This window comes from Canis lupus, chromosome 20, assembly GCF_048164855.1.
Source record: "Canis lupus baileyi chromosome 20, mCanLup2.hap1, whole genome shotgun sequence".
Classification (NCBI taxonomy): Eukaryota; Metazoa; Chordata; class Mammalia; order Carnivora; family Canidae; genus Canis; species Canis lupus.
Genome location: NC_132857.1, coordinates 24402168 through 24423166, shown reverse-complemented (window position 1 = coordinate 24423166; position 20999 = coordinate 24402168). Strand labels below are relative to the sequence as shown.

At 40.6% G+C, this 20999-nt stretch overlaps 1 protein-coding gene across 3 annotated transcripts in view; it reads left to right on the top strand.

Annotated features, from left to right (window-relative positions):
• Positions 1-20431, top strand: part of LOC140611771 (uncharacterized) — a 120989-nt gene extending 100558 nt beyond the window's left edge. For 2 of the 3 annotated variants that reach the window (XR_012012970.1, XR_012012968.1), the window contains 2 exons: positions 17701-17797; positions 20229-20431. The gene's annotated coding sequence lies outside the window, so the exon portion shown is untranslated. The remainder of the gene's footprint in view (positions 1-17700; positions 17798-20228) is intronic. The other variant, XM_072788646.1, reaches the window with a different exon arrangement.
• Positions 20432-20999: the final 568 nt, after the last annotated feature.

Below are 20999 nucleotides of genomic sequence, written 5' to 3'. Positions count from 1 at the left end.
CAGGTGCAGCTGAAATACCAAATCACCCATTGCCTTTTCTAGAGTTATATTTACTTGTGCACAGTGGGGACTATATTTCCTTACAAAACAAGAGATAGTTACATTTGCTGTTTTGAAATAGCAGAACTGAACCTCAAATGCATGAGATCATGAAATCTTAGTGGGGTATGGTACTTGAAAAGGGACAGTGGGCAAGTTGTCAGAGAAAGTGGAGATTTGTGAGTGATGCTGGATGTTGGAAGGAGATAGGAAATTTGAAAAGTAGATACATCTAGATATCCAGGAGTAAATGTTTTGTGATAGTGATAGAATCAGAAAGAATTAGACTGGAAGGCATTGTGAGTTTATTTGGTCTTAGCTATTGCCACAATACAGAAGCAGTTCCATTGGTAAAAGCTTATCAAATGGTGGCTTACATGATCCTGTGTAATTTCAGAGAAGTCCCCTCCCCCAATCTTCCAAGATTGTGTATTCCACTTTTTCACTGTCATACCCCACTTAAGTGTTTTTCTTAATTCCATACCAACTGTCCTTTTCATAGGGTGAGGTCTGAGAGGGGCAGCAATGATCACATCATCCTGTATATGCATTTCTCTTTAACTTCATTAAAGCTCTTGGGAAAGATGTTATTTCACCTGTGATTGAATCTACTTCTGAAAGGGATGAGATTATAAAGTCTACCTACACTATTTTACAGATTAAGTGAAAGAGTTTCAAAGATGATGAGACTCACCCAAGGTGAAATGGCCCACATGGGAAATCCAAAGCCAGAAGAACAATCTTGTCTCCTAATTAAGTGTTCTTACTTTGTATATGACATATAAGTGGCTATTTCATGAGTATATTAATATCAGATGTACATAACAGAATATAAGTTTTTTTCCTGCTCATAAGATTGAGGTAGCATAGTAAATAATAGGTGTCTGGCCAAAGAAAGGAAATTATTTTGTGAGTCATTGAAAATTAAGCAGAAGAAATAAAAGAAATATATGAGGACAAATTCCCTTTAGCCCTTAAATGCATTGGGTTGTTTTAGCCTCCTTTAAGAAATGTTTTATCCAGGAAAATTGAAAGCTATATAGATGAACTCATTCTATTTCACTCCTGAGTTCACTATGCCAGTTCTTCTCATGGTTCTAGTTCTAGACTGGCTCTAGGATTTGGTAAGTGTGAGCTTTACAATTGTTTATCATCGCTTAGTCTCAATTCCCCCATCGGTAAAATGTGCACAGCTTGGAGGTGTTCTTCTGGGAGATGGACCCAGATTTTTTTGGATTTTTTAATCCAGAATTACTCTTTTAGGTAGGTGCTATTGATCCTATTTTGTAGATAAGGTAATAAATGAAGTTAAGATAACCTTTCCTGAGGATACATTGCTAATAAGTTGTATACCAGAATCCCAAGTCAGGTCTGTCTGATTCCAAGGCAGAGTCTCTCCACCCAGTGTACTTGGAAATGCACTTGACATTTTCATCCATCTCTCAGAAGGTGAAAATCTGATAAAGTACGTGATATTTTTAGAAAATTGCCAAGTGCTATATTGATGTGAGGTATTGTTGTTTCTTTTATGTGTTCTTAGCCACTTATTGGAAAATAGCAGTACGATCCAAGGCATAAATAAGTTTTATATTTTCTGCTTTACGGATGAGGAAATTGAGGCCCATGGGATAAGGAAGGATATCTACATAGGCAGAAAGTAGCAGAGTAGTGTCAGTTCCTAGTCTAGTTCTAAAGCCCATCATCCAGTCTCTCTCCTTATTCCTCTCTAGACCTGAGTTTTTATTCTGGCATAGGGGCTGATTCCATCACTATGTACTGATCCTGTGTTGGAACTTCCCAATCAGCTAAGACACTCTAGCAAGGTAAGAGTAGGTTACTAGTATGGAAAGAGGTAATGACATTGACGATAGTATTTTTTAAAGACTATATGCATACAGGTAATCATTCAAACTTCATAACAGTTGGATATAACACTATATGGTGGCCCTTCCATACTTTATGAATTCAGAAACGGTCATCGTGGTGCATTAGGATTTTGGCAGAGCACCCGCCTCAAGAGAATACTCTGTAGCAGCTCTACCATAAGGCACTATCTCCAATTTTCCTGTTGAATCATTCCAGCCAGGTTACTTACTACATTTTTCTGGGCTTGTTCATCTTCATTTCCTAAGTTTGTTAAAAAAAAACCCTAACAATTAGGATATTCAGAGAAGCTCTTGTATGTGTAAATTTGCCTGTAAATCTGAATTCTGTATGAGATGTTACTACCAAAATGATGAATCTAATAAAACTGTAAGCCACCATGATTTTTTTGTGTCATTCAGAGAAACAGATCAACATTCTCCTGTACTTTACTTATTTGAATAGATTATCAGTCCAAAGGAAGAGCTTTGCAAGTAGTTTGTTACTAAAATGATTTATTTTTTGGTTGGGAATTATAAATGACTCTGTGTAGATTTGTTGAAGAATAGTAGTTAATTTTAAAAATGGCTGAATTTGGGTTATCCGGGTGGCTCATTTGGTTAAGCTTCTGCCTTCAACTCAGGTCAAGATCCCAAGGTCCTGGGATCAAACAACACATGAGTTCTCTGCTCAACAGGGAGTCTGCTTCTCCTTCTCCCTCTGCTCACCCCCAGCTCATGCTTGTTCTCTCTTGTTCTTTCCATGTCAAATAAATAAATAAAATCTTTTTTTAAAAATGAGTTGATTAATATTCTTTGGCACATGAGTGAAGGACCACATGAAAATATGTTGAAATATACAGAGAAGATATAGATTCAAAGCAAAAATCTGTAGTTAGTGTTTTATTTTGAACCTTAAGAAGAATTATTATTATTTTTCAACAGGAAATTTTCCTTTCTCTCTTTGTTAAAGATTTTACTTACTTATTCATGAGAGACACACAGAGAGAGGCAGAGACATAGGCAGAGGGAGAAACCGGCTCCATGCAGAGAGCCCAATGCAGGAGTCAATCCCAGGACTCCAGGATCATGCCCTAAGCTAAAGACAGACACTCAACCACTGCTGAGCCACCCAGGCATCCCAAGAATTATCATTAAATAGAGTAACATCTGTGAATGCTTGAGGGAAAACTGTAGTACCCTGGACTCACCCTTAAACCTTTTACTCTCATACTGCATGTACATTCTGTCAGGAAATAGCATCTGCTTTCTCTTCAGATCATACTGATTACTTCTCCCCATCTCCACTATTCCCCTGTCATAATATTCCCAAGTCATCACTATCTGTGACCTGGCTTATTGTAATAGCCTACTACCAAAGTCAAGTAAAGGAAAATATCAGTAAACTTTTATTTATTTATTTATTTATTTATTTATTTATTTATTTATTTATTTAGGAAACTTTTATTAATAAGTGTTTTTCTTCTATAGACACAAGCATTTTAATATGCTTTTTTTACTATTCATTATTTGTCAAATGTTGAGCAACTGTATGAGTACAGCTACTACTGTGGGCAACACATGGTAATTCTTGTTTGTTGCCTTGAGGAAATTATCTTTGGGAAAATGATATAAACACATATTAGAATCTCACTGATCATATGAATTAAATGACAAAAAAACACTGAAATGGATTATAAGTAACCAATAAAATTAAGACATTTTATATAGAAAAACTCCTGGAACCTACATGCATTTAGTAGATTAGATATGGAGAAGGATACAAATGAACTGTGCCTCAGATGATGATGATGAAGCATTGTAAGAGAGGCCAGGTGGCATCTTTGCAGTTGTACTAAGGCAGGAACGAGTCCAGTGTTTTTGAGACGAAGTATACCAATTGGACTGAAAAATAAGATGTAGGTTCTTTTGAAGGATATTTGAAGATGAGAGGACAAACTGAGTTCAGATTATGGGAGTCTATTTGATAAGCTGTTGAAGCCATATTTGGGTTATGGCTGGTTCTGCCTATTGAGAGTCCTGAGCTGGGACTAGAGATTGGGGGATGCACCCAGTAAATATTATTGGTAGGAAATCATAAGTAGAGTTAAGAATGTGGTTTTGGAGAACATGATGGGTATAATTAGGGTGACCAAAAATTCTGTTTTGCTCAGAACTCTTTTTAGTTTTAACTCTGAAAGCCCCATGATCTGGGAAACTCTTCAGTTGCAGACAAAGCAGATGGCTGGTCACTTTAGATATAGTTCAGACAAGTGGTTGGGATCAGAGGTTCAAACCAGAGTGATGCATTAGTATGTTAACAAGTGAACAGTGCGTGACAACAGAAATCCAAAGCAATTCAGAGCTCTGGGAGGCAGTCGGTGGAATTGAATTATATTTTGGCTGAGATCAATTTGGCCAAATGAAATTTAGTCAAAAGCAGCATTGTCAGAGCAACTTTATTTGACAGTTGGGTTGAAATAAATTTGAAAATAAAATGAATATTTTAACCACAGGCTTTCAAGCTTTACATAATACTACTACTACTACTACTACTACTACTAATAATAATAATAATTAGTAATAATAATAGCGACTACCATTCACAAATGCTCATGTGCCAAGCACCTTATTCCTTAAAATCAGTCTATGAGATAAGCACTGTTATTTTCTCCATCTTGCAAATGAAGAAACTGGTGGTTTGAGAGATGAAGCTGTTTGCAGTTACACAGCCAATTAATCATAGAAAGAGACATTGAACCCTAGTCCACCCAAAGCCTGTGCTGTTTAGTCACTAAGTGGTACCACTGCTCGGCATCAAGTTTATTTATTTATCAAGGTCTGTTTATTATTTATTATTTTTTTACTGCAAAAATAACACATGTTAATTCTAGAAAAATTATAACATATGGACTAACAGAAGAACATGGTAAAATATGTACAATTGCTTTTACTTAGAAATAGGCTCTGCTATTTGCAAATGACATATCAGATAAAGGACTAGTATCTAAGATCTATAAATAACTTAGTAAACTCAACACCCAAGAAACAAAAAATCCAATCATGAAATGGGTAGAAGACATGAACAGAAATTTCACCAAAGAAGACATACACATGGCCAAAAAGCACATGAGAAAATGCTCCGCATCATTTGCCATCAGGGAAATACAAATCAAAACCACAATGAAATACCACCTCACACCAGTGAGAATGGTGAAAATCAACAAGGCAAGAAACAACAAATGTTGGAGCGGATGAGGAAAAAGGGGAATCCTCTCTTTTTTTTTTAATTTTATTTATTCATGGGAGATACAGAAAGAGGCAGAGACGTAAGCAGAGGGAGAAATAGGCTCAATGCAGGGAGCCTGATATGAGACTCATCCCAGGACCTTGGGATCATGCCCTGAGCCAAAAGCAGACGCTCAACCACTGACCCACCCAGACATCCCTAAAAGGGGAATCCTCTTACACTGTTGGTGGGAATGCAAGCTGGTACAGCCACTCTGGAAAACAGTGTGGAGGTTCCTCAAAAAGTTAAAAATAGAGCTACCCTATAACCCAACAATTGCACTACTGGGTATTTATCCCAAAAATACAGATGCAGTGAAATGCTGGGACACCTGTACCCCAATGTTTATAGCAGGAATGTCCACAATAGCCAAACTGTGGAAAGAGCCATGGTGTCCTTCGACAGATGAATGGATAAAGAAGATGTATATATAGAGAATGGAATATTACTCCGCCATCAGAAAGGACAAATACCCACCATTTGCTTTGATGTGGATGACACTGGAGGGTATTATGCTGAGTGAAGTAAGTCAATCGGAGGAGGACAACCATTATATGGTTTCACTCATATGGGGAATATCAGAAATAATGAAAGGGATTATAAGAGAAAGGAGGGGACCTGAGTGGGAAAATTTAGAGAGGGGGACAAACCATGAGAGACTCCTAACCCTGGGAAATGAACAAAGTGTTGTGGAAGGGGAGACGGGGAGGAGGCTGGGGTAACTGGGTGATGGGCACTGAGGAGGGCACTTGATGGGATGAGCACTGGGTGTTATACTGTATGTCCGCAAATCGAACTTCAATAAAGCAAACAAGCAAGGTCTGTTAACGTGTTTGATATCTTTTTCTTTTGGGAGCACATTGATAGGTATATATCTATACACACTGAGATATATATGTATATATATAGCACAATGATATACATGACATACATATATATTTTTTCCTCTAAAATTACATTTGAGGCTCTCGGAGGGGGCAGGAGATTCCAGTTACACACCCGCCAGGCTCCCAGCCCCCCACTCTTCTTGGCCATTTTGGGAAAATAAGGCTCAGAGTCGTCTGAGGTCAGAAGAAAGGGGTGCCAGCCTCACCCACAGCAGAGAAGAGAGGACAGAAGGATCTGAGATCCCTCTGAGGGCCAGGCCTGGGGCAACGGGTAGGGGCACCAGTTTTGCTGGGTTTCCAGTTTGAAAGGCAAGGGGCTCACCACCACGCCAGAGCCCGCCTGGAGAAGACAGATATTAGTAGAAGGGTGTGGGCAGGGCGGGGCTGGGGCGCTGGGCAGCGGCCAGTACTCTCAGAGCTGGCTGGCTCGATGTCTCAGCGCAGGCCTTCAGGACCCCTGCATGGCCCCCCTTCAGGTAGCGCCCACTAACCTTGATGGCCACTTTGTTGTAGTCACAGAATTTGAAGAAGTCCACGGGGGTGTCGCTGCTGCTGGCGACCGATGAGTCACTTGCCTGTGGAGTCTTTGATGTTGTAGGCACCATCATTGAACTCCAGCTGGAGGACATCGTAGCTGGAGCGGTTGGCATCCAGGGTGCCCATGACGGCAACCAATGAAGCCATGCTCTCCACGGAACACGATGACGGGACGGTTGATGAGCTTCATGAGGAAAAGCTCCGATCCCCTGCTCTCTCCACCAAGGCAGCCAGCTGCCGTTCTTCTTGGCTGTCACAAACTTGCACGGACACACGCAGTGTGATCCGCCGATCACGCCACTCGATGTCAAAATAGCAGCTGGCATTCTTGGTGGAGGCAGTGGATTGCACGCCTCCCGTGGCTGTCAGCGTCCAGTACGTCCCCGTGTGAGAGCCTCTGTCCCCCACTTCCCAGGAACTGTACCATCGGACCCCTCCTGGTGCACCTTCCCTGTGTCTGGCGAAGGCCGCGGGAAGGAGGGGGTGCAGCCAGCAAGTGCCTGCTGCTTGCTCCTGTGCACCAAGCAGGCTCACCCTCCGCAGAGCCCGCTCTGGCCTGGGGCTCTGCTCTCTCTCCTTTCATCCAGGCCTGACTGGAATCAGAAAATGACCAAATCAGTATTTTTTTAAACGAAGCATTATTGCTGGAAGCACCCAGGCAAGCCTCGTGGTAGCCGTGAATGATTTTCAAGGGGTCCTGTGGGGGAATCTTGAAGCAGCATCTCCAGGAGTTGGTGCTCTCCTTGTCTGCTAGTTGGGGGGAGGTGCAGGATGTTCCCCTGAATCCAGAACCTGCCCCTACCTCCCCAGGAGGCTCTCGCTGGCCCCCTCCTTCCTGCCTGCCTATGCTTCTGTCCCCATCTGGTGGTGCTGAGCTCCCTCGCCACCTAAGCCAGAACCTCCCGGTGTGATCGGTGCTCCCTGTCCGACCAGACTCCTCGGGTCTCGGGGTGGGATGAAGCTAGGCGTCACCCTCCACCGGGAGCCCCATCGGGAAACCGCAGGCCCCTGGCTCCCAGCCCTGCCCCTGCCAGCCCCCCTACCAGTTCATCTCTGCCATGTATCTCACTCTGGGTGTCTTGGTCTTTTATGTTTTGTGTGATTTGTATAACTAAATGCCCATGATAGTAGCTTCAGACTGGAAAAGCAAAATAAAATAATGCGAGTGTATGCCCCCCCAAAAATTACATTTGATACTTTTTAAAACCATTTTTTAAGCATTTAATTTATTGCAACTTCTCTTGTTGGACATTTGGACTACTGCAGCTTTTTGATACTCCAAACAGCTTACAGTAAAAAGTAATTAGCTGAAAATGATATACAAATAAAGCAAAATGAATTAAGACTGAAATACAGGGGATCCCTGGGTGGCTCAGCAGTTTAGCGCACCCGACTTTGGCCCAGGGTGCAATCCTGAAGTCCCGGGATCGAGTCTCACGTCAGGCTCCCTGCATGGAACCTGCTTCTCCCTCTGCCTGTGTCTCTGCCTCTCAATGTCTATCGTGAATAAATAAATAAAATCTTTAAAAAAAAGACTGAAAAACAAAAAATTCAGAATGATGGATGATATAATGCAAGAGACAGATAACGTAAAACCACTTGTTCTATGTTGTATTCTGATTACCAACACAATGAAAACCACTGGTTGAAGAATATTTGCTTTTCGGGTGCCTGGGTGGCTCATTCCATAAAGCATGGGACTCTTGGTATTGGCTCAAGTAATGGTCTCAGGGTCGTGAGATTGGCCCCCCCTCCTATGGTGCTGCTAGCTCAGCGGGGAGTCTGCTTGAAGATGCCCTCCCTTCTGCCCTCTACTCCTTCTGACTCCCACTCATGCTCGCTTTCTCTCTCTTCCTCTAAAAGAAATAACTTTTTTAGAAAAAGAATATTTGCTTTTTGAAAGATCATGTCAGCCTTCTTTCAGCTAAGGCATTTTTATTTTTTTTATTTCTTAAAGATTTTATATATTTATTCATGAGAGACACAGAGAGAGAGGCAGAGACACAGGCAGAGGGAGAAGCAGGCTCCATGCAGGGAGCCGGATGTGGAGCTCGATCCTGGAACTCCGGGATCATGCCCTGAGCCAAAGGCAAATGCTCAACCACTGACCACCCAGGCGTCCCAGCTAAGGCACTTTTTAAAAAGACTTTATTTATTTGAGAGAGAGAGATTAAGCAGGGGGAGGAGCAGAATGGGGGAGGGGGTCAGCCTGACTCTGCTGAGCACAGAGCTTGACAGGAGAACCTAATCTCAGGACCCTGCGATTGTAACCTGAGTGCAAACCAAGAGTCTGATGTTCAACTGACTGAGCCACCCTGAGTGCCCCCAGCTCAAGCATTTTCAACAGAATCACCTGGAGCCCATAGCAGGAACCATAAGCAGGACCCCAGACTCCAGGCAGAGTTTAGGAAGGGGTTAACTCCTAAAATGTAAATGTAAAGGGTGACTTTCTCTAATGGAGGGAACTATGTTCGGGAGAATGAGCCACAAACCTGGTGACCAGAAACTGATAGCTAGAATAAGAGAGGTAAATGTCAGGATCAGAATACGAAAGTAGTCACCAGAGCTGGAATACCAGGGCAGAGCCATGCTAATGACAATGGGGAGTTGCTGAGTTCCCAGGAGATTGGGTCAATACCCTTTATTTTTTTCTGAAGATTGATTTATTTATTTATTTATTTATTATTTATTTATTTATTTATTTATTTATTTATTTATTTATTTATTTTAGACACAGAGAAAGAAAGAGAGCAAGGAGAGAGAGAGAGAGAGAGAGAGAGAGAGAGGCAGAGACACAGGCAGAGGGAGAAGCAGGCTTCATGCCAGGAGCCCGATGCGGAACTCGATCCTGGGATCATGCCCTGGGCCAAAGGCAGGTGCCAAACCGCGGAGCCACCCAGGGATCCTCAGGTCAACCCCCTTTAAATTCTTGCCAAAGGGCACAGAATTTGGCCTGGGGGTGAGTCTACACGTGAGGAATATTGCCCCAAGAGCTCAAAAGAGCTCCAGGATTAGGAATCTGGCAGGTTCTGACAATGGGAAATTTTGAAGGAGAACAATATAGTGAAGAGTTATTATGTGATTAAACTAGAGAAGTTTAGGGATATTTCTGAAAACTATTGTGGTAGTGAATGAAGGGGGAGATTTTGGGCAGTGGTAGGAATTATATTTAGAAAGGTACCTAGAGATTTCTATTAAATAAATAGAGTGGAGAAATACCTGTAATGACATTTCTCTTCTTACCATATCTTGGCAAACAGACAAAACATGTGGTTGGACCTTGGTGGCTATAATGCTATTATTACTCTAAGTTCAGGTTTTAACTGGTACATTAAAATTTTCTTTTGTTACGGAGCCCCTAAATAGGCATGCTGTGTCTGTCTTATGATTGCAGTTTAAGTTAATGTTACCATGTTTTTTTTTTTTTTAGGTGTTTTTTTTTATTTTTTTTTTAATTTATTTATGATAGGCACACAGTGAGAGAGAGAGAGAGAGAGAGAGGCAGAGACACAGGCAGAGGGAGAAGCAGGCTCCATGCACCGGGAGCCCGACGTGGGAATCAATCCTGGGTCTCCAGGATCGCGCCCTGGGCCAAAGGCAGGCGCCAAACCGCTGCGCCACCCAGGGATCCCTGTTACCATGTTTTAAAATTAAAACTTATTATCTTTTCTTGCTGCTATGAAGGCCATCAGGAATCTAATGATTAATATTCTGGAAAGACATTTCAATTGAATTTCTTGGGTATTGATCAGATAAGTATTAAGATTTATGATTGTCTTCTGAAATTTTCATTAGGTGAGTCCTTTGTTGCTTTGGGTAACTCTTAGGAAGTGGTTTCCAAACCCTGGAAATTACCACTTTGAGTTAATTTAGAAAGAGACGTCTCTTTTGCTGAGTGTGTTGTTTTTTGTGTATTTTTTTTGCACAAAAAAGTAACAATTGTATAGAAGTTAATTACCTTCTTAATTACAAATAACTTTATAGTTTCTGGAGGTTTGGAATTAAAACACTTCCAAGGATGTTTAACTATTAGAGGAACATCCGTTAATTAACTGTAGCTGATGGTTAGATTTGCTTCAGTGCTTTGAACTTTTGCATCAAGCCTTTCTTGCCCAGAAATGATGACTATGATCATCATTTCTGTCTCTTCCTGGAATTTTCTAATATATATTGTTTTAAAAATTACAACAATTCTGTTCATTGTAAAAACCAAAACAAAAAACCCTAAAATTGTATTGAATACAGACTACTTTTTCTCCCAGCCTCCAAATGATAACTGTTAAAAGTCTGATTCATATTTTTACAACTTTTCACAAGGATTCTGCTTATGTACACACACACACACACACACACACACACACACACTATACGTTCCTCTTCCTCCCCTCTCCCTTCTCCCACTCACCTTACCTCTTCCCCCTCCTCTGTCTCCTCCTCCTTCACAGGAGTGTGGAGTGTGGTGATAATGCCAAGGGAGAGAAGGCTTTGTTCTGTGTTCTCTCCCTTATTGAATCTCACTCCTTAGTGGAGCTTACTGTCCTTGTCCTTTCCTCCCCTTGCCTACCACCAAGGTTCAAAAAATTCAGGCTATGCTTTGCTTCTCTTTATCCTCAGCAGCCAGACAAGGAACTCCCAGAACAAATCCTCAACTATGTAAAAGACAGCCGTTCTGGGTGTTTCTCTTGGGGACAGCAAGCTAAGCAGCCCCAGTTCTGGCCTCCCTGGTGATTGGCTGAGGGTCCAGTGGGGTTTTGTGTACCAGTTCATTCCAAGTGTGAAGTTTCTCTGGGGTTTCCTTGGGAAGTAGGTTCTTCTTTGTAACATTTTTCTTGTGTCTGTTATGGGTTGAGATTTCTTCTGCAGTGGTTATCTATCATTTCAACCCTGATTTCTAATCTTCCAGACTTTTCTAAAATTTTTTCATGTGTTGATAATGGAGCTTCTTTTCTGCTCTCCTGTCATTTCTTTTTTTTTAATTTATGATAGTCACAGAGAGAGAGAGAGAGAGAGAGAGGCAGAGACACAGGAAGAGGGAGAAGCAGGCTCCATGCACCAGGAGCGTGATGTGGGATTCGATCCCGGGTCTCCAGGATCGCAACCCTGAGCCAAAGGCAGGCGCAAAACTGCTATGCCATCCAGGGATGCCTCTCCTGTCATTTAAGTGGAATGTAGGTACACATGATGATTCAGTCAATTCCTTGAACCTCTCAGGTGCCTGATCTTTTTTTCTCTTTCTGGACCAGGGTTTTGGAAATTCTTTTAAGGTTTGTTTGTAGTTCCCCTGTCTTATAACATGAAAGTTCTAGCTTAATTTAAATATTCCAGTTTAAACGTAATATTAATCATAATTAGATCACCGATACCATATTGTTCTCTAGATGCAGAAATGACACGATTACTTAATAAACTTCTTTTTGCTGCATTTACAGGCCTCCACAAGATGTTATTGCATTGGACAAATTAATGATGTGGAATTCACTCTTAGAAACTTAGATAATTAGCCTTTCCTTTGATATATATGAATGTCACTATTTGTAATATATATTTTATGTATATTTTATGTATATGTATTTTATTTGCCAGGTAACTGAATATTGTCAGTTTCCTTTTCAGTATCTACATCAGTTGGAAAAGTAAAAAAAAAAAACAAAAAAAACCATAGTAACTTTGAACTGGCACGTGGTACTCAATGTATCTTAAAATGATTTTTTCTTAATCACTATTAGAAACAAATGAATAGGGATCCCTGGGTGGCGCAGCAGTTTGGCGCCTGCCTTTGGCCCAGGGCGCGATCCTGGAGACACGGGATCGAATCCCACATCGGGCTCCTGGTGCATGGAGCCTGCTTCTCCTTCTGCCTGTGTCTCTGCCTCTCTCCCTCTCTCTGTGACTAAAATAAATAAATAAATAAATAAATAAATAAATAAATAAATAAATAAATAAATGAAACAAATGAATAGGGCACCCTGGGTGGCTCAGCAATTTAGCATCTGCCTTTGGCTGGGGCCTGATCATGGAGACCCAGGATCAAGTCTCTCATTGGGATCCCTGCATGGAAAGCCATAAACTACCAGAACTGGAACAGGACGAAATAGCAAATCTGAACAGGCCAATAACCAGGGAGGAAATTGAAGCAGTCATCAAAAACCTCCCAAGACACAAAAGTCCAGGGCCAGATGGCTTCCCTGGGGAATTCTATCAAACGTTTAAAGAAGAAACCATACCTATTCTACTAAAGCTGTTTGGAAAGATAGAGATAGAGTACTTCCAAACTCGTTCTATGAGGCCAGCATCACCTTAATTCCAAAACCAGACAAAGACCCCATCAAAAAGGAGAATTATAGACCAATATCCCTGATGAACATGGATGCAACAATTCTCAACAAGATACTAGCCAATAGGATACAACAGTACATTAAGAGGATTATTCACCATGATCAAGTAGGATTTATACCTGGGATGCAAGGCTGGTTCAACACTGATAAAACAATCAATGTGATTCATCATATCAGCAAGTGAAAAAACAAGAACCATAGGATCCTCTCAATAGACGCAGAGAAAGCATGTGACAAAATAGAGCACCCATTCCTGATCAAATCTCTTCAGAGTGTAGGGATAGAGGGAACATTCCTCAACATCTTAAAAGACATCTACGAAAAGCCCACAGCAAATATCACTCTCAATGGGGAAGCACTGGGAGCCTTTCCCCTAACATCAGGAACCAGACAGGGATGTCCACTCTCACCACTGCTATTCAACATAGTACTGGAAGTCCTAGCCTCAGCAATCAGACAACAAAAAGACATTAAAGGCATTCAAATTGGCAAACAAGAAGTCAAACTCTCCCTCCTCACCAATGACATGATATTCTTCATAGAAAACCCAAAAGCCTCCACCCCAAGATTGCTAGCACTCGTACAACAATTTGGCAGTGTGGCAGGATACAAAATCAATGCCCAGAAGTCAGTGGCATTTCTATACACTAACAATGAGACTGAAGAAAGATAAATTAAGGAGTCCATCCCATTTACAATTGCACCCAAAAGCATAAGATACCTAGGAAGAAACCTAACCAAAGAGGTAAAGGACCTATACCCTAAAAACCATAGAACACTTCTGAAAGAAATTGAGGAAGACACAAAGAGATGGAAAAATATTCCATGCTCATGGATTGGCAGAATTAAGATTGTGAAAATGTCAATGTTACCCGGGGCAATTTACACGTTTAATGCAATCCCTATCAAAATTCCACGGACTTTCTTCAGAGAGTTAGAACAAATTATTTTATGATTTGTGTGGAATCAGAAAAGACCCCGAATAGCCAGGGGAATTTTAAAAAAGAAAACCATATCTGGGGGCATCACAATGCCAGATTTCAGGTTGTTCTACAAAGCTGTGGTCATCAAGACAGTGTGGTACTGGCACAAACACAGACACATAGTTCAATGGAACAGAATAGAGAACCCAGAAGTGGACCCTGAGCTTTATGGTCGACTAATATTCGATAAAGGAGGAAAGATTATCCATTGGAAGAAAGACAGTCTCTCCAATAAATGGTGCTGGGAAAATTGGACATCCACATGCAGAAGAATGAAACTAGACCACTCTCTTTCACCACAGACAAAGATAAACTCAAAATGGATGAAAGATCTAAATGTGAGACAAGATTCCATCAAAATCCTAGAGAAGAACACAGGCAACACCCTTTTTGAACTCGGCCACAATAACTTCTTGCAAGATACATCCACGAAGGCAAAAGAAACAAAAGCAAAAATGAACTATTGGGACTTCATCAAGATAAGAAGCTTTTGCACAGCAAAGGATACAGTCAACAAAACTCAAAGACAACCTACAGAATGGGAGAAGATATTTGCAAATGACATATCAGATAAAGGGCTAGTTTCCAAGATCTATAAAGAACTTCTTAAACTCAACACCAAAGAAACAAACAATCCAATCATGAAATGGGCAAAAGACATGAACAGAAATCTCACAGAGGAAGACATAAACATGGCCAACATGCACATGAGAAAATGCTCTGCATCACTTGCCATCAGGGAAATACAAATCAAAACCACCATGAGATCCCACCTCACACCAGTGAGAATGGGGAAAATTAACAAGGCAGGAAACAACAAATGTTGGAGAGGATGCGGAGAAAAGGGAACCCTCTTACACTGTTGATGGGAATGTGAACTGGTGCAGCCACTCTGGAAAACTGTGTGGAGGCTCCTCAAAAAGTTAAAAATAGATCTGCCCTATGACCCAGCAATTGCACTGTTGGGGGTTTACCCCAAAGATACCGATGCAATGAAACCCCGGGACACCTGCACCCCGATGTTTATAGCAGCAATGGCCACGATAGCCAAACTGTGGAAGGAGCCTCGGTGTCCATCAAAAGATGAGTGGATAAAGAAGATGTGGTTTATGTATACAATGGAATATTACTCAGCCATTAGAAATGACAAATACCCACCATTTGCTTCAACGTGGATGGAACTGGAGGGTATTATGCTGAGTGAAGTAAGTCAGTCGGAGAAGGACAAACATTATATGTTCTCATTCATGTGGGGAATATAAATAATAGTGAAAGGGAATATAAGGGAAGGGAGAAGAAATGTGTGGGAAATATCAGAAAGGGAGACATAAGGTAAAGACTGCTAACTCTGGGAAACGAACTAAGGGTGGTAGAAGGGGAGGAGGGCGGGGGGTGGGAGTGATTGGGTGATGGGCACTGGGGGTTATTCTGTATTTTTGTAAATTGAACACCAATAAAAAAATGAAATATATTTTTCTATCTAGCATCTCGCCAAGAAAACTTGTAGGAAATGAAAAATGTAAATAATGGCACCAATAATGAATGACTCACTCTATCAACTATCCTCTTAAAGACTCATCATATTGTGAATTTATTTACAAGTTTATATTTGGTACCCAGAATAACAATGTTATATACAATCTTTTCTTTTTCATACAAACCATTTTTAGTCCACCAGTATGAAGGAAAGGGATTTATAGGTTTGTTTTGCTTAATTCATCATTTTTCAATTCTGTAAAATTTTATTCAACTCCTGAAACAAGAGTTCATAGCAGAGATACGTATTTATCTTTCAATTATCACAAACAAGAAACCCCTCTTGGGTATATCTCTAGGTATGATATTTCTATACAGTTTTTTAAAGATTTATCTATTTTAGAGAGAGAATGAGCAGGAGACAGAGAATCTCAAGCAGACTCTACACTTAGTACAGAGCCCAATGTGAGGCTTGATCCCAAGACCCTGAGATCAGGACTTGAGCTAAAACCAAGACTTGGATGCTTAACCAGCTGTGCCAGCCAGGCGACACCTCTACACAGTCTTTAAAGATGTGTCTTAACATACTAAAATCTGGGCACCTGGGTGGCTCAGGGGTTCAGCATCTGCCTTTGGCTCAGGGCATGACCCCAGGGTAACGGGATCGAGTCCCACATTGGGCTCCCTACATGGAGCCTGCTTCTCCCTCTGCCTGTGTCTCTGCCTGTCTGTCTGGGTCTCTCATGAATAAATAAATAAGATCTTTCTTAAAAATATGAAAATCTTTAAGATTATAAATGTACAGATTATAAATGTATAAATGTATATTCAAATGTACATATGAATACTATGATTATTAAAGTTATTTTTAATCTTTGTTTGAAAAATTTCTAGAACTCGAAATATGCCTTTCAGACATTTTCACATTTAGAGACTATGTCATTTTCCTGTGACGGGCTGTATTGTTGGTTTGCAACCTTGAGGGCTCCCCAGGTGAAATCTGAATGTGGCCCCCACACACAGGGGGCTTGGAGATCCCAGAGAAAGCAACAGAGGATTCCAGATTGGCAGGTGGCTGTTTTAATAAACAAGGGAATATGAGGCTTATCCTAAGTGGCCCCAAGACAAGGAGATTCTCACACCCACCCACGCACTGGGACTTAACAGTTTAGGGGTTCCTGGGTGGCTGAGTCCGTGAAGCATTAGACTCCTGATTTCACGTCAGGTCATGATCTCAGGGTTGTGAGATCGAGCCCCACATCAGGCTCTGTGCATATTTAAAAAAAGTTTATACAGAGGACTTAACTTGGTTTAGTTATTTGCTCTCAACAACATCTTAATTGTCTCAAGAACACCTCACTCTCATCAGACTGCATCCCCAAAAGGGCTGCCGGCATGAGAATAGTAGTTTGCAGGCACATTTCAAGGACAGGGGAGGGTTTAAGGAGCTTCTTCTCAAGATCTTTGACCTAACATCTGCAAAGATCCTTTCTTCCAAATAAGGTGACAGACGTGTCCTGTTTCCAGAAATATGACGTGGGCATACCTTCAGGGGGAACACCATTTGACACTCCACAGAAACTACACATTATTATTACATAAAAACTGTGCTCCTGTCTCGGGTAAGAGAAATATTGGCCCCTGAAAGATGCCCACATTGTAACCCTTGGAACATATCATATTGCCATGCAAACAGGCTTCTGCAGAAGTGATTCAGTTAAGGATTCTGAGATGGGAAGATTGTCCCGGATTTTCCAGGAAACCCAATATGATCAGAAGAACCAGTGTAAGAGGGAAGCAGGAAGGTCAGAGTGAAGGAGGATGTGGCTACACGGCTGAGGACAGGGGGGCAGGTGCACACACCAAGGACGGAGGGCAGCCTCCGGAACCAGGAAAAGGCAAGGGACAGAATCTTCCCTACAGCATCCGGATAAAACACAGTCCTTGATTTTAACCTTACAAAACCATTTCAGACTTTTTCTTCTAGACATGCAACTAATACATCTGTATTGTTTTATACCACTAAGTTCCAGGTAATTTGTTACAGAGCATTGGAAATGACACAGGATGCAATGTCTTTCACGGCATATTAACAGTTGTGTGTTTAAGGACAGTCTGACTACCATGGTTTTAATTCACTGCTAGGGCTGCCTGATTTGAGAAAAGGGAAGTCAATTCTATTCTATTTCTACTCAAGGAATTATTTTATGTTAGTTGGGATGTTAACAGAATGTTAACCTGATGTTAACAAAATCAAGAATTTGAATTCTGTTTTGTTTTGTTTTTCCTTAGCTTCGAGATAAGACCTGCCATTGACCCTACAAGAGGATTCCTAACAGATGTTTTACGGGGTCACTCTCAGGAGTCCATGCTCTCTCAATATAGCCAGGTTTAAAATTCTTATCCCTGTTTAAAACTGTGAGATAAGTAGTTACACTTACCCAAAAATCATCCAAATCGTTAGATAGCTAAATTTAAAAACAATCTATTATCTACTTCAAAATAAGATCTATTAACATAAAAAAAGTCAAGACCCCAGGGCATGCTACCTTTGTATACCTGGTCTTATAGCTTTGATGGCTTGTAGACTTTGGATTTAAATTTCCCTAAAGCAAGAAACCAAGATATTTGGTGGAGAGAAGAGGTGGCAAGAAGTGTAGATATTAATGACCTGGTCTCTCAATTTAATTTTTGTTTGCTGTTATTTTTCTATTCCTATGTTATTTGAAAAGCATGAAAGTTAAATCCGAGTCGATATTCATTTTATAGCTTTTTTACATACATGCCACGTTAAAATTTTGTTTTATGTCTCACAAACTTTAATTTCCATTTTAAAGTTAAAAATCGGTCTCGAAGGTTATCAAAGTATTCAAAAGTATTCAAAAATTATATTTACTGTTATTAGAACATTTCATGTTGTTGCATATATTCTTTTAGCTGTTTGATATCATCCACTTGGCCTCATTATAATAAATGAGAGAAGATAGCTATGGAGCAAGTCTACCTTGTAACTTGGATGATTTCCCCACTTCATTTAATTGACTTTTCCCTACTGCTTTGCTCAGCATCATTTAATACCTTATGCCTAATTCTATTTAGAGTTTACAAATCCATAAAGTGAAAGATTGACTCCAACACTGTTACGACTTTCTAGTTGTGAACAGAACATAAGGTAATATTTTAATAGGCACTTGTTGCCTCAAATATACTTCTATAAATGTATAATGTTTAATTCTTAGGTACTGATTTTAATTTTTCTCAATATCATATAATGAAGCCTAGAGGAAAAGTGCAAAGGCCGTCAAGTCTATCACTTAATCTGCAAGAGCTAACAATACATACATTGAAACTATCTTGTTTCAAGACTTAATACCCATTAATATTTCAAAAGGTACTACAGATTTAGAAATTTTTAAAATTTGAAAATGTCCGATTTCTAAATTTGGTACACACTGAAGGAAAAAAAATTCATCCCTGTTCTTGCCATTTTTTTTTTCATAGAATGTGCACAGATCAAAAAGAATAGGTTGGGATTTTCCCTCAGTGGAAGGCAATAATTTTCAACCAGTTTCAATCATGAGAAGTTGTAATCTTCATCATGTTTCAGGAGCTTCACTGGAGAGAGGTCATTTGTCTTAGCCACTTAATGTTTACCAAGATACTATGTGAGTCATGTCATTGAAAACTGACCAGAAATTCACAGCAATTCAAAAGCCAGGCACACAGGCAATATTTCACAACTTTTTCTCCAACCTAGGCACGTCAAAGTATTTGTTTTCCTATATAAAATGTGTGCATGCATGCGTGTGAAATTAAGTCAGGCTGTTTTAATCCACCAGAGACTCCAACGACAATTTTAATGGTATTCTGATGAATAAATACTTGCCAAGGGAATGACTATATGAAAAGAAAATCATTTTCCAGTGTGCAAAACGCTGGTCTAGTTGTCATCCCACTTCCGAATTTATCTATCAATAAGCAAAAAAGAGCAACCATATTTTTTCAATGTCCTATCAGAATAAGTAATTTTTAAATGTGAATTTTTAAAAATTCTCCTGAAGCAACAAACAATATGGATCAAACAGACTTTGTGACCCTCCAGCTACTGTCCAATATTTTTCCCTGTAAATCACTGGTTCTCAAAATGTGGACCACAAAACTAACAGCACCAGCATCAGGTGGAATATTGTTAGATGAGCAAATCTTTTTTTTTTTAGACTTTTTATAGGCAGAGAGAGAGAGAGGGAGAGAGTCAGAGACACAGTCAGAGGGATAAGCATGCTCCATGCCGGGAGCCTGACCCGGACTCGATCCCAGGACTCCAGGATGGCGCCCTGGGCCAAAGGCAGGTGCCAAACCGCTGAGCCACCCAGGAATCCCCTAGAAGAGCAAATCTTAAACACACTCCAGGGAGTTCAGAAACTGAGGTAGTAGGGCCCAGGAATTTTCAAGGCCCCCATGAGATTGTCATGCAAACTGAAGTTTCAGAACCCTTGTTCTACGACCAACTCTGACTAGAAGTGTGCGTGCATGTACTCTAAACATTCAGAATCGCAACCTTGCAAACAGTGCACACTCATTTGCGGTATGGGTTCCCAAACTACCATTTAATAATGGAAAATACCACTGTAAAGTCAGCAGTGTAGAAATTTCAAGTAAACAAAGAATTATGCAATGTGGAATTCATGTATCGATGGGCCGACCACGTCTTCATGTTCGGCAGAACCGGGCTGGCAAGCTGTCACGGAGGGAGGCATCCATCAACTCCGTGTGTTCATAGAAGTAAACATTTTTCCTAAGACTTATTTTTTTTGTTGTAGAGAGAGAGCGAGCATGAGCAGGAGGGCCAGAGGGAGAGCGAGAGAGAATTTCAAGCACACCCCTACCTGAACATGAAGTGACGGGGGCGGATCTCAGGACCATGAGATCACTACCTGAGCCAAGACCAAGAGCTGGATGCTTAACTGGCTACACCACCCAGGCGCCCCAAAATTAAACACTTTAAACAATAGTAAATTGTCAACAGAGTACAAATCATGTTATATATTGTTTTCACATTTAACGGTAAATCTGCATTTAAAAATTAGAAGTATTCCATTATGTTGTATCAGAGGCCTCAAAACTTTTCTGAGGTACCTATATTTGGGGACACTTATATGAATGCAATGAGCAATAGTAATTCATTTTATACCTAACTAATTTAGAGGTAGCAATTTTTAAATATTCTCTCCTTATTCTACAGTCACATTTCCATGTGAGTAGGTGTTGAGTGATGAAAATATTCAACGGATTCAACTTTTATAGATTGTTTTTACTCTTTTGCTAATTTTTGGGAACAAAAGCATAAAACTTTACTACTTTCCTGATGTTATCCAGTGCTATATTTGCCAAAATATCAGTAAAAGCTGCACATGAATTTTAGATAATATCGATTAAACTTTGCTATTCTATAACACTTGCACATTGGAAAGTTCAGTTAGACAACAATGCCAAGGGATCCCTGGGCGGCGCAGCGGTTTAGCGCCTGCCTTTGGCCCAGGGCGCGATCCTGGAGACCCGGGATCGAATCCCACGTCGGGCTCCCGGTGCAT